The sequence below is a fragment of the Moschus berezovskii genome, chromosome 1 (genome assembly GCF_049115385.1).
Source record: "Moschus berezovskii isolate FMDL1 chromosome 1, NW_MosBer_1.0, whole genome shotgun sequence".
In the NCBI taxonomy this organism is placed as follows: Eukaryota; Metazoa; Chordata; class Mammalia; order Artiodactyla; family Moschidae; genus Moschus; species Moschus berezovskii.
Genome location: NC_142460.1, coordinates 134,531,802 through 134,548,972, shown reverse-complemented (window position 1 = coordinate 134,548,972; position 17,171 = coordinate 134,531,802). Strand labels below are relative to the sequence as shown.

At 38.8% G+C, this 17,171-nt stretch overlaps 1 protein-coding gene and 1 pseudogene across 1 annotated transcript in view; one reads left to right on the top strand and one right to left on the bottom strand.

Annotated features, from left to right (window-relative positions):
* KCNAB1 (potassium voltage-gated channel subfamily A regulatory beta subunit 1) overlaps positions 1 to 17,171 on the top strand; it is a 450,018-nt gene that overhangs the window by 25,946 nt on the left and 406,901 nt on the right. The window lies entirely within an intron of this gene.
* On the bottom strand, positions 9,112 to 9,239 carry LOC129553706 (small nucleolar RNA SNORA70; annotated as a pseudogene).

Sequence of the window (17,171 nt, the reverse complement as noted above, 5' to 3'; positions counted from 1 at the left end):
CAATCAAGGAGAAAATCATAGCAAAAATATTAGAAGGAAAAACAACCAACTATTAGGAGTTGTAAATTTCAGGTGATGAGAATGTGTATGATTTCCCCTCCTTTCTCTATTTTTCATTTCCAAATTTTTGCATTACTATTATAAAAGGAAGGAAAATTACAATTAAAACTAGGTTTTAAGAATTTAAGATATATGCTTTTGAAGTTCTTTTTTGAACTACCTTGGATCTAAAATAAATATTGAGATTCAGTAGTCTAATCTGTAGTGAGGTATACAGATAAAGATTCTTGTTTTGAATTTAACCTGGAAAAAAAGTTTAGGCCTTTTATGTAGTTAATACATTGAAATAAATTCTACCAAGATTCTTCCATTCTGTAGATAACCTTGAATAGCATAGATCATCTCTATCAGTTACTTTTTCTGTTACTTGCAGTATATTTGTGTGTATACACACACACATCTCAAGCTGGCTTAAGTAATAAGGAAAACTAACTGGCAGACATAATTAAAAAGTCCAGAGCTAGGGAAAACTTCAGGGAAGGGTAGATTTAAGGTATAAACACTGTGGACAGGACCTAGTTCCTCTTTCTCTGCATTCGTGTTTTTCTTTTTCGTTATGGCTCCATGTCAGCTCCATATGATGGTCTGTGGCAGCCTCAAGTTCTTCTCTCCTCTTCGAGATGGATGACAAAGCTCTCATTCACTTCTAGAAGGAAAGAAGGAAAAAGTAGCTTTCTTTTCCTAGAAGTTCCATTTTTTCATTGATTCCTTAGTTTTAATTGGATGACCTGTCCACTCTGGACCACTTCCCAGGACTGGGTGATGGAAGAAGCTACCTGGCTTCTGTAGGTAGGTTCTGTAGGTTCATGCTCAACCCCTTATGGAGGATGGAAAGGCAGACTACTCTTGGTGTGAGAAAAGGGAAGTCCATCATAGTGAGGCAGTATTGATTGCATGTGTTGACCATATTCTCTACTGATCATATTTAGAGGGAACCAATGTATCCTAAGTGGGAATGGCAAAGAGATCATAGCAGTAAGGTTCCAGTTAGTCAAGTGTCTAGAAATTGGGGATGAGGCTGCTGCTGCTGCTGCTGCTAAGTCACTTCAGTCGTGTCCGACTCTGTGTGACCCCATAGATGGAAGCCCACCAGGCTCCCCCGTCCCTGGGATTCTCCAGGCAAGAACACTGGAGTGGGTTGCCATTTCCTTCTCCAATGTGTGAAAGTGAAAAGTGAAAGTGAAGTCGCTCAGTCGTGTCCAACCTTTAGCGACCCCACGGACTGCAGCCTACCAGGCTCCTCCATCCATGGGATTTTCTAGGCAATAGTACTGGAGTGGCTTGCCATTGCCTTCTCCGGGGGATGAGGCTACTCCACTCTTAACCACCTGTGAGCTGTCTCCATTCTTTGAGCTTTGGATCTGTTTCTTAGTTCTCTTGCTCTAAAATCCTCTTTTTATCTTTAAAGGGATATTTGCCTCTATTAGTCTGCATCTCAAGTAGCTTGTGCTACTTAACCATATAACTAAAGTAAGCAGAAATCTCATTTAAATAAAGGTAAAAAAAAAGAAACATTGGCTTTAAATGCTATTTAATTTAGTATGAAAATTAATGCATTTTTAATAAGGAACACATTAAAAACTCATAAAGTGGTTTATTTATAAGATGGTTAGCCACCCTACCCACCAATTTCCTCATAAATACAGTTAAGTTGCATCAACTGTTCAGCAAGTGCAATTCTACAAATGCTGTGTTTCATCTAGTGTCTGATTACAGTAGTTTTCCTTCCACACACTGTATGTAAAGAGTAAGTGCACAGATTTTAGAATCTGAGGAGATGTCAGAGGTAATTTAGTATCTCACCCCGATTCCCTTCAGTAATCTTACAAATAAGTTTTCTGAGGCATGAAGAAGTTAGATAATCTGCTAATACTCACATAGATGGTTTGTTAAGTTCTAGTTAAGAATTTAACCAAAGGCTTTTTATCTACTAGTTTACTCTTTGCACAACACAGTTGTTCAAATCAACAAAGATTGACTGAGCACCATACTGGGCAGTATGCCAGTCACTGGGCACACAGTGAGGGAAAAACATGATTCCTGGCTCCGAGCAACTCTGCGAGCAGTCTAGGAGGGGAAACAGTCATGTCAACCAGGCAATTAGAACCTGGCATGACAAGTGCAATGTTGCTGTTTCAAACACAGTTATAATGTATTAGATTAGAGTAGAACAAATGATGAATGATCTCTTGAGAGACAGGAATAACTTTGAAGAGTTGATTCATGCACAGGATTTTGTAGGATGAATAAGGGTGTAATAGTTGATTCAAGATGAAGGTCGAGGGAACATGTGGTACGGAGGGAATAGTATATTTGAAGACCCAGAAGTGATGGTTGTAAAACAAGTTCTGGAGACAGCTCTGGATTGATTACTGACTCTTAAGTCTTACAAAGTAGATGACTTACACTATTTTATCCCTTCTTCCCATTCACTTTTCTCATCAGTAAAATGGAAATAGTGATACCTATTCCATAGGGTTATGGAGAAAATGAAATAATGTTACAACTATAAAACATATAACATAGGAGGAACTCAGAAGCAGGCACCTATTCTTCTCTATCGTGCTTATTCTTCTCTTCTTCCTTGCCCCAGCAAACCTTGTGGGTAAGGAGAGAGAGCTCAAAGAAGAGGGTAAGAGGCAGGAAAGAAATAGATCATTGGAGGAGCTGGCCATGGAAAACTACTGAGGCATTCCTAGGGAAGAAATAACAAGATCAAATTTACATCCTTAAAAGGTATTTTTGGAAGAACTGTGTACAGGAAACTGATGGAAATCTATTTTAATAATCTAGGTGAGAGGGCTTGAAGGCATAAGTAAGGGCATGGAAAGGAATGAAGAAAGCAGGGATTGAATGATTTGGGAGGTGCCGTGAGCAGGATCTATTCTGGTATAGTTTAATTCTCTGCATCCTGGTTTTCATTTCCACGTGTCTGGAAGGGAAAACACTCACAGGTCTAATTAGGCCCCCAAGGAGGCATCGCACTGTGCCTCAGGAAGGAGGCAGACAGGGAATGCTCCACAGCTGCAGCTACTGCTCATGGCTCTCTTGTCTCTAAAGTGCTTCCACAGAATCGCTTAACTCATCCACATCCTCATTCACAGGATAAGAAGCACCACAGAGAGCCACTGCACCATCAGATCTTTTCTCCTTGTCAGACTTTAAAGCAGCTCCTTAAACCACTGCATTCTTCAGGCAATTATCTCTTCACTACTATTTGTTAACTGAGAGTAAACCTCAATACATTACTTTTAAGAAGCTCAAGACTTCCCTCTAAGGTTGGCCTGTGTCTCTTCTTTAACAGGAATTGAGGGCTTGGTGAGAGCAGTCTGGTGCTGGGGAGCTCACATCATATCTCTGGAATCAATTGTTACTATCTCTGTCACTTCCAATTGCAACCTTCTACTTCCTGTAAAAAACCAAACCAAACCTGTGGCCTTTTACTACCTGTTTGTCTTTCTTGTCTCATAGTACTGCTAACAACTCTCTTATTGATAATCAAACTGAAATATGGAGTGCTTAGTCTCTCACACACACACAGGATACCCCTCACCCCTGCCACACCCTCCCCAGATTACTGATAGCAAGAATGTTATCTGACTGCCAAACTCCTAACACGGGTGTGCCAGTTAGAGGGAGGTTTTTTCCCCTTCATTTCATGCTGTTTTTAGATCTAACTAGTATTTCACTTTTTTTCTTTTTGAATCTAGCCATCTATACATTTTGAAAAATGTTTTACTTCTCACAAATGGATTTCTTTGCATAATCTCTGAAGGCTAGTCCATAGAAACAAAACATTGTAGCTTCACATTTTTCATGAAATGACTGATCTTTGAATTAAATACCTACTAAATATCTATATATGTGAGACAAGATTTAAAATGAGTGAAGAATTATTGGCAAGGTATTTCTACTTTTATCCATAAAAATCACTGTGCTTTGACTACTTGTATTATAAAGACACTACTAACAATTTACTTACAGTGACACAGGAGTTTTTTATTTAGATTTGAAAGCATTCTAAGAAGTCACTAACCTTAGAACAGTGTGCGTGGGATACCTGATTTTTAGCACTGGGCACATAAAAGAAGCCTTTGGAAAGCTCGCATCTGAAGTGCTTTCATCACTTGAAATCATCACATGATTTTTTAAACATTGTTTGAAGTTGAACTGAAAGAATTGTGTATTTAGGATATATTTATACTGTATGCTTTTAAGCAAAAAAGAGCATATAATAGCAATAATGCTATATCTGTTTATTTTTGTGTAATATGTAAATCTGGCATTTCTTCCAAGTTTAGGTCTACAATTATGAAACAATCAGTTAATAATTTTGGCCACCTGCTACATGCAAACTTATGCTAGCCACTAATAAGGCTAACTAGCTCTCAAAACGTCCCATCAGCTGCTTTCAATCATCTCTCTCCTGACCATCTTGTGAGGACTGTTGCCTTATTTTCATTGTATGTTCAGCTGAGTCTGCAGCAATTCAGAGTCAGATTGGAGAGAACTCAAAGGCCTTTTGATGAAAGTGAAAGAGGAGAGTGAAAAGGTTGGCTTGAAGCTCAACATTCAGAAAACGAAGATCATGGCATCTGGTCCCATCACTTCATAGGAAATAGATGGAAAAACAGTGGAAACAGTGTCAGACTTTATTTTTTGGGGCTCCAAAATCACTTCAGATGCTGATTGCAGCCAGGAAATTAAAAGACGCTTGCTCCTTGGAAGGAAAGTTCTGACCAGCCTAGATAGCATATTAAAAAGCAGAGACATTACTTTGCCAACAAAGGTCCGCCTAGTCAAGGCAATGGTTTTTCCCGTGGTCATGTATGGATGTGAGAGTTGGACTGTGAAGAAAGCTGATCACCGAAGAATTGATGCTTTTGAACTGTGGTGCTGGAGAAGACTCTTGAGAGTCCCTTGGACTGCAAGGAAATCCAACCAGTCCATTCTAAAAGAGATCAATGTAAACCCGGGGCGAATTCATGTCAATGTATGGCAAAACCAACCAATATAATATTGTAAAATAATTTGCCCCCAATAAAAAATAAATTAATTACCAAAAAAAAATAAAAATAAAAGAGATCAATCCTGGGTGTTCATTGGAAGGACTTATGCTAAAGCTAAAACTCCAATACTTTGGCCACCTCATGCGACGAGTTGACTCACTGGAAAAGAGTCTGATGCTAGGAGGGATTGTGGGTAGGAGGAGACGGGGACGGCAGAGAATGAGATGGCTGGATGGCATCACCGACTCGATGGACATGAGTTTGAGTGAACTCCGGGAGTTGGTGATGGACCGGGAGGCCTGGCGTGCTGTAGTTCATGGAGTCGCAAAGAGTCGGACACGACTGAGCGACTGAACTGAACTGAACTGAACTGAACTGATAGCTGTTATTAAGACATGAAGTCTTTTACTTGATAGGGTGGCTGCTAATATCCCTTGTAGACATGTGGTATCTGTGAAATTCCTTCAGATCATTCTTGTTGGTGACTCAACGTGAAGCTGTTTGCCAGGCAGCATCATGGCATCCTTTGGTTAAAAAAAAACAAAACACATGACTTGACCTTGAAACAGCCAGGGAGTCTGCCTACTCTGTTAGCTCCCAATGAGTAAAACAACTCATCTCTTTTATGCAATTAGCTGCTTCAGACTTAAACCAAAGGAAACTAGAATCCCCATTGACACTGCTTTAAGAAAAAAGATCAGAAAAATAAGGAAAAGCATTCTACAAAGTCAATTATGGGATTCACAAAACTTAGGCACTCTGAAGTTAGTAACTCATTGCAGAAAAATTAGGTAGTTTAGAAAACTGCTTTTAATACTTGAGTTTAAATGTGGGTTATTCAATAGTGTTTAAGAACAGAATTCACATGCTATCCAACATGGTAGCCACCAGTCACCTGTGGCATCCCTGGTGGCTCAGATGGTAAAGAATCTGCCCACAATGCCGGAGACCTGGGTTTGATCCCTGGGTCAGGAAGAAAGGAATGGCTACCCACTGCAGCATTCTTGCCTGGAGAATCCCATAGACAGAGGAGCCTGGTGGTCTACAGTCCGTGGGGTTGCAAAGAATTTGATACGACTGAGTGACTAACACTTTCATTTTCAGTCACCTGTGGCTATATAAGTTATAGTTAATTTAACATTAAATTAAAATTCAGTTCCTCAAGTAGCATTAGCCAAATTTAAGTGCTTATACCCATATGAGGATAATGGCTACTGTGTTGGACAGTGAAGATACAGAACATTTCCATCATACAATGGAATAGCTCTGAATTAAAATAGCAACTCAAGACAAGACTCTCAGACTTAAATTTCTTAAGGTTGTCTTTGCTTTTATGGATTTCTTTCAGATTTTCAAATGAACTATGTCATTAAAATATTTTTCATATAACGCCTTATTTTGAGCCAAGCCAAGTCATGGGGGCTCTGGTTAGCCATTATGTCAACCTTGTGGTGAAAGCATAAGAACAATGATCATTAAGTATCAAATTACAACCTGGCACTGAGGCTGATTCAGTAATTTGAAAATAAAACTCTGTTATGGAGAAGATGTCAGAATGTGCCTCACCAAAAGCATTTTTCTTTATGCTACTCCCTGTGTCCAGCTATTTTTCAAGCCAATGAGAAGTATTATTTGAACTTGGTAATTAAATCACCACAGTGAACAGATTTCTGGCACCAGCTGAACCCTAAAATTAGGAAAAGAGAAATATGATTTTTTTCTTTATTCTTGTCAGTTCAAATCGAGCCATAACTTTTTGCTGTGTATAGACATTTAGATGAGAAAGCACTTTTAACTCAACTTTATCTTGTTATTTCATTACCCTTTTGCAGCAATGACAAACTTTGTACTGAATTATAAATCAAGGCCAAACGTTGCATAGATGCCACAGTACAAAGATTCATTTAGTGTGCATACAACCTTATGATCTACAAGGTGATTCATCACTTGTTACCCTGTCTTCCGACTGAGGGGTTGCTTGATGCATACTAATGTACAAAAGTCAATGCTGAGCATCTAGCCTGCAACATCTTGCATATTATCGCTCTCGGATTGAACTGGTTTGTAACCCATTGGCTGCGGGGAGGATTGCTTTTCAGAATCTATTACCTAAATATGGTGAATTAATCTGGAAAAGTAGTGAAATATGAAATATGGCTTGCCCTACCTCCCCTTTGTCTGTTGACAGTCTGCCCAACACTACAGTTTAGATGTGACCAGATAAGAAAGACAGGAAACTAAGATGAGTGCCTCAGAAGAAGAGAGTGTTACAATTTTCAAAGGTCATTCACATACAGTATCCCATTTGAGCCTTACATCATTCTGCAGGTGAGCAGGGAAGGTTTTGCTGCCTCAAATGAGGCAACTCTCTTGAAAATGGTCAATGACCATTTTCCACCTGTGTTCCTCTCCACTTGCTTCTGTGTGTAATTTTTGGCACATGTGGCCATCTCTCTCACTAGATTTGAAAGTATATATGGGATGGGACCATGTTCATAACCATCTTGCTTTCCTGGCATCTAGCATGATACCTCGTATGTGAGTTGTTCATTTGCCCATTTGTAACGCAAAAAATCTATAAGGGACTTAGAATGTTTTTAAGGGAGAAAAACATTACTGCTGGGTTTTGTTGCTTAGGGTGTTTGTTCTTCCCAGTCCAGGAAAATGCTGTTTAGCATGATCTGGGTCACATAGTAGATATTCAGCAAGGGAGCTGGATCTAGGACTCAGGTCTCCTTTCATAGGAACTTTTCCACTAAAACTTCCTATTTTTTATGCCACTGATTCTTTAAGACAATTCCATTTCTTTCTGTAGCTAGTTCAACAAAAGGGAGAGTGAATTGTACCTGTATATGAAATAGAAATAGATTACAAATGCTTAAGTAGGAAGAATTGAAAAGCTGTGCTGCTGTTTATACTTTTGGATGGCATCACTGACTTGATGGACATGAGTTTGAGCAAGCTCTGGGAGTTGGTGATGGACAGGGAAGCCTGGTGTGCTGCAGTCAATGGGGTCACAAAGAGTCGGACATAGCTGATTGACTGAACTGACCTGATGTGGTCTAAAACCCTTTTGATGTAAAAGGAGATACTGAGGAGAGCAGACAGGTGACTGCAGTATTATACTGTAAGCTGGGCTGTGATCACAGACAGATTGATGTTTTAGCTGGTCACTGGTGGACACACACATGTGATACTGTGTGTGGTCAGTGCACCAAAGGTCTCAGTCTGGGGATTCAAGAGAAAGGGGAGCCGGAGCTTAGGTGAACAGAATAGAGGGGACTGAGGAGGGAGTAATCCCCACAATCAGCAGGACTTTGCGTTTCTCGTGAATTCATGCTCCTAACTAACAAAATCTAGCATGAAGTTGACTCTATTAAAAATATCAGAACTTCTCTACAGATCTTCTATGTTGCATCCAGCTTTCTTCTTCTGAGCAAATGTTTTGGAATATGTTTAATATGTTACATGTTTTCACTTATGTTTATCTTTGTTGTTTTTCAGTCCCTAAGTCATGTCTGACTCTCTGCAATCCCATGAACTACAGCATGCCAGGCTTCCCTGTCCTTCACTATCTCTTGGAGTATGCTCAAATGTTTGTCTTTAACATTACTTGTTTTTTGGATAGGAAGATATGACTTAATGTTGGGTGTGAGTAAGGAGGGAATAGCACCAAGTTTCTTATGAGTTTGGGGCCCACCATTTATCCTGGCGCCACTATTAGGAATGTATTTGATTCCTCAGCCGTCTGGGATGAGTCCTTTTTCTGCCACCATGTCCTTAAATTCTTTTGCATTAAACTTAGTAAATCCTCACTTGTTGGAGATGTGGATCCTCTGGCAGCCAGGAAACTTGAGCTTGGTCTTGAGCAGGGTCTCAATCACATGCTCCTTGTTCTTCAGCTTGCTGTGGATGGACATGTTGACTTGGCCAAAGTAGACCTTGGCCACTGTGCCTAGGGCTTTCCAAAGGTACCCCACATACATATCTGAAGCCTAGATTTGGGACAGCACAAGATCAGACATGCACGTTCACTGGAGAAATTTGTCTCTCAGGTCACTTAGGGAAAGCTATACCGGCAACATGCACCACTGTGGAGGTTGCTGCTTGAGGCCATTGCACTCTGGGCTCCCATGGGGAAAAAAGCATGGTGGGCTTAGTTGGCTACAGAGTAACATTAATTTTGTATTTATGGTTTGCTTCCCTTTGTACTTCTGATCTATACTTGTTTTAGTTTTCAAACACAGATGATCAGTTCCCACTTTTGAATACCCTTTCAAATCATTTGAATTGAAATTTCAAATCTTGTTAAATTGGTAAACTGTTTACTGTATTCTCTCAAAGCCTTTCCTCCTCTTTGGATCACAGAGTGATTCCTGGAAGGGGGTGAGGGATTCCTAGGTCATACTCATGTGCAAAAGAAAGCCTATTGGGATGTTGGGAACTGAGTGGTAGGGATGGCCTGGCTTCTGGCTGGAGTCTACCTCCCTCATTTCTTCCCATTTGCAGATGTTCAGTGTTATGTATATAAGAGAAAGGGAAACAGCTTACTTGAAATAAAGGTAACATGCCAAGATAAATCACAGGAGTCATGAGAACATGTAATATGGCAAATAACATGCTGGGCTTAATACCTTTAAGTGTAGTACACAAATCATTCTCAGTGTTCTGATGTAGGAGAAATAAAAATGAGATGGCACAATAGTTCCTGCCTTGTGGTCCTGTGGTCTGTGGAGGCCACATCAGGTTCCAGTACAAAGGCCCTGGAGGTTTTAGCTTTCCATAGGCAAGGGGAGCAGATGATACATTGAAAACAAATAGGAATGTGATGTAAGGACCTCAAAAGAAATCGTGTGGTAGAATTAGAGGGGCAGTAACAGAGTAAGTTTGCAAAGTAGTAGGTAACCCAAAAATAATGTTGATATGTTATTTTTATCATTGCACTAAAAAAAAATTTAGAGTATGTATATATAAGTAAGCAATAATATGGGATATTTTAAAACAACTCTAATTAATGAAATTCAGTGAGATTTTTGGGTTACCTACTAATGTGGTTTTAAGTCTGTTAAAAGACTTTCAAATATTCATCTATTACCTGTTTGCAAATAGTTTGTTTGCTTCTTGCTAACTGCACTATTGTATGGACAACTGAATAGTTGAAATTGGCAGACAGAGTGTGTACAGTGAATAAACTAGTCAATAAGTTTTATGACAAACTCTTTATTCCAAATAAGCTTCTTTTTCCCAAATAAAGTCCTTCTAGAAGATTGGGCTTTTTGACTAACATTTTATAAAGACTTTTAAGGAATTTTATGAACCAGTTTATATTTGTTGTGATTTAGTTGGCAGAACATTTGGGAGTTGTTAGGACATAGGCCCTGCTTGGTTGTGCTGGACTGTGCCTGCGGGGAAGCATGACCAGTACTGCTCAGGCAGCCCAGGACCCTATTCTGACCCCAAAAGAGCAAAGAGTCCTTGGAATCCAAGGAATACAACCATCTAGCTGCCCCCCTTTTCTTGACCATCTTCCCTTCATACCCAGAATTCTAGAATTCCCTGCCTGGAGGGCATGGACAGACTCTTCTGTGGATATATTCCCTGTAGGGTGTGGAAGTACAAGCTGGGATGTCAACCTGGGCTGGGATGTCTGCAGCAGGTGGCATATGAGGCTTTTTACAGAGACTAAAGGAGTAGGGGATGAAAAAGTAGGGAGCTTTCAATAAAAATTAGGCACAAAGCTTGTCCCTAACTTATATCCACTAAAAGGTAGTGGCAATGTCACTGTTGTTACAATCTTCTTCAAATTTCTGAAATGCCCTCTAGGAAGTAACAATACTACTGTTCTAAGTAAGAAGGTTGATTTCTTTTCTAATAGATAAACTTTCTCTGAAGATGACATCAAATCCCAGAGATGTTTTGTGCTATGATATCAATAGAATAAAAGCGTCTAATTTTCAAAGGTGCTTACTTTGAAGAAAAACTCATTGAAATGTGTAAGTTCTGATACCTTTGATAAAAACCAACAGGCTTTGAAAAACCAAATAGTTTTTTAACCAAAAGAAAAAAATGTCAGTGCAGATTGGGATTATTTATGAAATTTTTATCATGTCAAGTAATGTGATATGATGTATTCAGTCAAGAGTCAGGAAAACTCTATTTTAGTTTCAGCATTTCTATGAAATAGCTAATTATTTGGGCCTTGATCTCCTAGGGTTTCAGTTTTGATGTCTATTAAACAAGAGAGGTTAAACAAGATGCCCTCTAAGCTTTCTTCTATATTTACAAGTCCAAGATTTTTGTACAAGCCATGTTCTGTCAGATATTTGACCAAAAAAATAATCAAATCAAAGAGCCTCAATTGTAAGTTGTATCGTTAATTTGTGTACCATTAAGAGACGGCTTCCCTGGTGGCTCAGAGGTTAAAGCATCTGCCTCCAATGCGGGAGACCCAGGTTCGATCTCTGGGTCAGGAAGATCCCCTGGAGAAGGAAATGGTAACCCACTCCAGTATTCTTGCCTGGAGAATCCCATGGATGGAGAAGCCTGGTAGGCTACAGTCCACAGGGTCGCAAAGAGTCAGACACAACTGAGCGACTTTAATCACTAATAATCAAGAAAGAGACACATTACTACAGGCCAATATCACTGATGAACATATATGCAAAAATTCTTAACAAAATTCTAGCAAACAGAATCCAACATATTAAAAAGATCATACATCATGACCAAGTGGGCTTTATCCCAGGGATGCAAGGATTCATCAATATTCACAAATCAATCAATGTGATACACCACACTGACAAATTGAAGGATAAAAACCTTATGATTAGCTCAATAGATGCAGAGAAAGCCTTTGACAAAATTCAACATCCGTTTATGATAAAAAACCCTCCAGAAAGCAGGCATAGAAGGAACATACCTCAACATATTAAAAGCCATATATAATAAACCCACAGCAAACATTGTCCTCAATGGCAAAAAATTGAAAGCATTTCCCCTAAAGTCAGGAACAAGACAAGGATGCCCACTCTCACCACTACTATTCAACATAGTTTTGGAAGTTTTAGCCATAGCAATCAGAGAAGAAAAAGAAATAAAAGGAATCCAGATTGGAAAAGAAGAAGTAAAACTCTCACTGTTTGCAGATGACATGACCCACTACATAGAAAACCCTAAAGACTTCACCAGAAAATTACTAGAGCAAATCAATGAATATAGTAAAGTTGCAGGATATAAAATTAACACACAGAAATCCCTTGCATTCCTATACACTAACAATGAGAAAACAAAAAGAGAAATTAAGGAAACCATTCCATTCACCATTGCAACGAAAAGAACAAAATACATAGGAATAAGTCTACCTAAAGAAACAAAAGACCTATATATAGAAAACTATAAAACATTGGTAAAATAAATCAAAGATGGCCCAAATAGAAATATACCATGTTCATGGATCAGAAGAATCAATATAGTGAAAATGAATATACTACCCAAAAAACAATCTATAGATTCAATGCAATCCCTATCAAGCTACCAACAGTATTTTTCACAGAACTAAAACAAATAATTTCACAATTTGTATGGAAATACAAAAATCCTCAAATAACCAAAGCAATCTTGAGAAAGAAGAATGGAATTGGAGGAATCAACCTGCCTGACTTTAGACTATACTACAAAGTAATAGCTATCAAGACAGTATGGCAGTATGGTACTGGCACAAAGACAGAAATATAGATCAATGGAACAAAATAGAAAGCCCAGAGATAAATCCACACACCTATGGACACCTTATCTTTGACAAAGGAGGCAAGAATATACAATAGAGAAAAGACAATCTCTTTAACAAATGGTGCTGGGAAAACTGGTCAACCACTTGTAGAAGAATGAAACTAGAACACTTTCTAACACCATACACAAAAATAAATTCAAAATGGATTAAAGATCTAAATGTAAGACCAGAAACTATAAAACTCCTAGAGGAAAACATAGTCAAAACACTCTCTGACACAAATCACAAGAGGATCCCCTATGACCCACCTCCCAGAGTAATGTAAATAAAAGCAAAAATAAACAAATGGGACCTAATTAAACTTAAAAGCTTTTGCACAACGAAGGAAACTATAAGCAAGGTGAAAAGACAGCCTTCAGAATGGGAGAAAATAATAGCAAATGAAGCAACTGACAAAGAATTAATCTCAAAAATATACAAGCAACTCCTGCAACTCAATTCCAGAAAAATAAACGACCCAATCAAAAAATGGGCCAAAGAACTAAACAGACATTTCTCCAAAGAAGACATACAGATGGCTAACATACACAGGAAAAGATGCTCAACATCACTCATTATCAGTGAAATGCAAATCAAAACCACAATGAGGTACCATCTCACACCGGTCAGAATGGTTGCTATCAAAAAGTCTACAGACAATACATGCTGGAGAGGGTGTGGAGAAAAAGAAACTCTCTTACACTGTTGGTGGGAATGAAAACTACTACAGCCACTGTGGAGAACAGTGTGGAGATTCCTTAAAAAACTGGAAATAGAACTGCCATACGACCCAGCAATCCCACTGCTGGGCATACACACGGAGGAAACCAGAATTGAGAGAGACACAAGTATCCCAGTGTTCATCGCAGCATTGTTTACAAAAGCCAGACATGGAAGTAACCTAGATGTCCATCAGCAGACGAATGGATAAGAAAGCCGTGGTACATATACACAATGGAATATTACCCAACTATTAAAAATAATGCATTTGAATCAATTTTAATGAGCTGGATGAAACTGGAGCCTATTATACAGAGTGAAGTAAGTCAGAAAGAAAAACACCAATGCAGTATAATAACGTATATATATGGAATTTAGAAAGATGGTAATGATGACCCTATATGTGAGACAGCAAAAGAGACACAGATGTAAAGAACAGACTTTTGGACTCTGTGGGAGAAGGCAAGGGTGGGATGATTTGAGAGAATAGCATTGAAACATGTATATTATCATATATGAAATAGATTGGCAGTCCAGGTTTGATTTATGAGACAGGGGGCTCAGGGCTGGTGCACTGGGATGACCCTGAGGGATGGGATGGGGAGGGAGGTGGGAGGGAGAGTCAGGGTGGGGAACACATGTGCACCCATGACTGATTCATGTGAATGTATGGCAAAAACCACCACAATATCGTAAAGTAATTAGCTTCCAATTAAAATAAATTTAAAAAACAAAATAAAATCCTAAAATTATATAAAAAAGAAAGAGACACATTGCCTATCATGATTTTAAGACTATTGACTATAAGAAGCATTCTAATTTAGAGATGTAAAGATATTAAAAAGCATATCTTAAATATCTAATATACAGTAAATCATATTTATCTAAGCATTCTTCTTAGAGTCCTGTAGAGTACCTACCACATCTAGTCATTCATTTATTCATTCAGTAGGTAAATACAAATTTAGTGTCTACTGTATTTCTGGCAATAGAGTGTGCATATATCAACATGTATTGAATAATGGAATTTTATAAGTGTATATACTTGCCTTTCATAACATCAGAATGAACATGATGCTGGAGATAATGGCAAGAAATCAGCTTGAAGACAACAGCAAAATTGTCCTCTTTGGAGAACAGCAGAATCACTAGAACCTTAATCTCTATTTGCTTCACAGACATTTGTACTGATAAATGGAAGGCAGGTAAATAAGAATTTCCAGATCTGTTTTAGTAATCAAGGTGCCTTGGTTACTTTCTTCACATTTCTATGAAAATCTTGTTGAAAGTAGAACTTAATTTCATGACTAATGAAAGTGCTCCTTCAACTGTCATTTCTTTTCCACTAGGAATGAGTGTTCTATGAAACACTTTCAAACTATATCATATAAAATAATTTTACATGACTTACTATCATACTATAGTGTTAAATTAATTTTTGCATGCTTAAATCTTTATACTATCCATTTGTATTTAATAGTAGCTCAAGACATAAATAAATACTTAAAGCAACATTTTGTAAGGGATGCTACTTCCCTAGGGAGCTTACTCTCAGAGTCAGAATCTTAAGTGCCAGTTCAGTTCAGTCACTCAGTCATGTCTGACTCTTTGTGATCCCATGGACTGCAGCATGCCAGGCTTCCCTGTCCATCACCAACTCCTGGAGTTTGCTCAAACTCATATCCATTGAGTCAGTGATGCCATCCAACCATCTCATCCTCTATCATCTCCTTCTCCCCCTGCCTTTGATCTTCCCCAGCATCAGAGTCTTTTCCAATGAATCAGTTCTTCATATCAGGTGGCCAAAGTATTGGAGTTTCAGCTGCAGCATCAATCCTTCCAATGGATATTCAAGACTGATTTCCTTTAGGATTGACTGGTTTGATCTCCTTTCTGTCCAAGGGACTCTCAAGAGTCTTCTCTAACACCACAGTTCAAAATAATCAAGTAAAAAAAAACATCAATTCTTTGGCGCTCAACATTCCTTATGGTCCAACTCTCACATCCATACATGACTAGTGGGAAAAAAATAGCTTTGAATAGACGGACTGTTGTCAGCAAAGTAATATCTCTGCTTTTTAATATGCTGTTTAGGTTGGTTATAGTTTTTCTTCAAAGGAGCAATCGTCTTTTAATTTCATATCTGCAGTGACTTTGGAGCCCTAAAAAATGAAGTCTCTCACTGTTTCCATTGTTTCTCCATCTATTTGTCATTAAGTGATGGGATCAAATGCCATGATCTTTGTTTTTTGAATGCTGAGTTTTAAGCCAGATTTTTCACTCTCCTCTTTCACTTTCATCAAGAGGCTCTTTAGTTCCTCTATGATTTCTGCCATAAGGGTAGTATTATCTGCATATCTGAGGTTATTGATATTTCTCCTGGCAGTCTTGATTCCAGAAGCTTGTGTTTCATCAAGCTCAGCATTTCGTATGATGTACTCATGCGATTGAGCATATGAGTTCAATAAGCAGGGTGACAATATACAGCCTTGAAGTACTCCTTTCCCAATTTGGGACCAGTCCATTGTTCCATGTCCCGTTCTAACTGTTGCTTCTTGACCTGCATACAGGTTTCTCAGGAGGCAGGTCAGGTGGTCTGGTATTCCCCTGTCTTGAAGAATTTTCCTAAGTTTGTTGTGAGCCACACAGTCAAAGTCTTTGGCATAGTAAATTAAGCAGAAGTAGATGTTTTTCTGGAACTCTCTTACTTTTTCTGTGATACGACAGATGTTGGCAATTTGATCTCTTGTTCCTCTGCCTTTTCTAAATCCAGCTTGAACATCAGGAAGTTCTTGGTTCACATACTGTTGAAGCCTGTCTTAGAGAATTTTGAGCTTTACTTTGCTAGCATGTGAGATCTGTGCAATTCTGTGGTAGTTTGAACATTTTTTGGCATTGCCTTTCTTTGGGATTGGAATGAAAACTGACCTTTTCCAGTCCTGTGGCCACTGTGGAGAATTCTGAAAGAGATGGGAATACCAGACCATCTGACCTGCCTCTTGAGAAACTTGTATGCAGGTCAGGAAGCAACAGTCAGAACTGTACATGGAACAACAGACTGGTTCCAAATAGGAAAAGGAGTGCGTCAAGGCTGTATATTGTCACCTTGCTTATTTAACTTATATGCAGAGTACATCATGAGGAATGCTGGGCTGGAAGAAGCACAAGCTGGAATCAAGATTGCTGGGAGAAATATCAATAACCTCAGATATGCAGATGACACCACCCTTATGGCAGAAAGTGAAGAAGAACTAAAGAGCCTCTTGATGAAAGTGAAAGAGGAGAGTGAAAAGGTTGGCTTGAAGCTCAACATTCAGAAAACAAAGATCATGGCATCTGGTCCCATGGGAAATAGATGGAAAAACAGTGGAAACAGTGTCAGACTTTATTTTTGCATGCTTAAATCTTTATACTATCCATTTGTATTTAATGGTAGCCCAAGACATAAATAAATACTTAAAGCAACATTTTGTAAGGGATGCTACTTCCCTAGGGAGCTTACTCTCAGAGTCAGAATCTTAAGTGCCAGTTCAGTTCAGTCACTCAGTCATGTCTGACTCTTTGTGATCCCATGGACTGCAGCATGCCAGGCTTCCCTGTCCATCACCAACTCC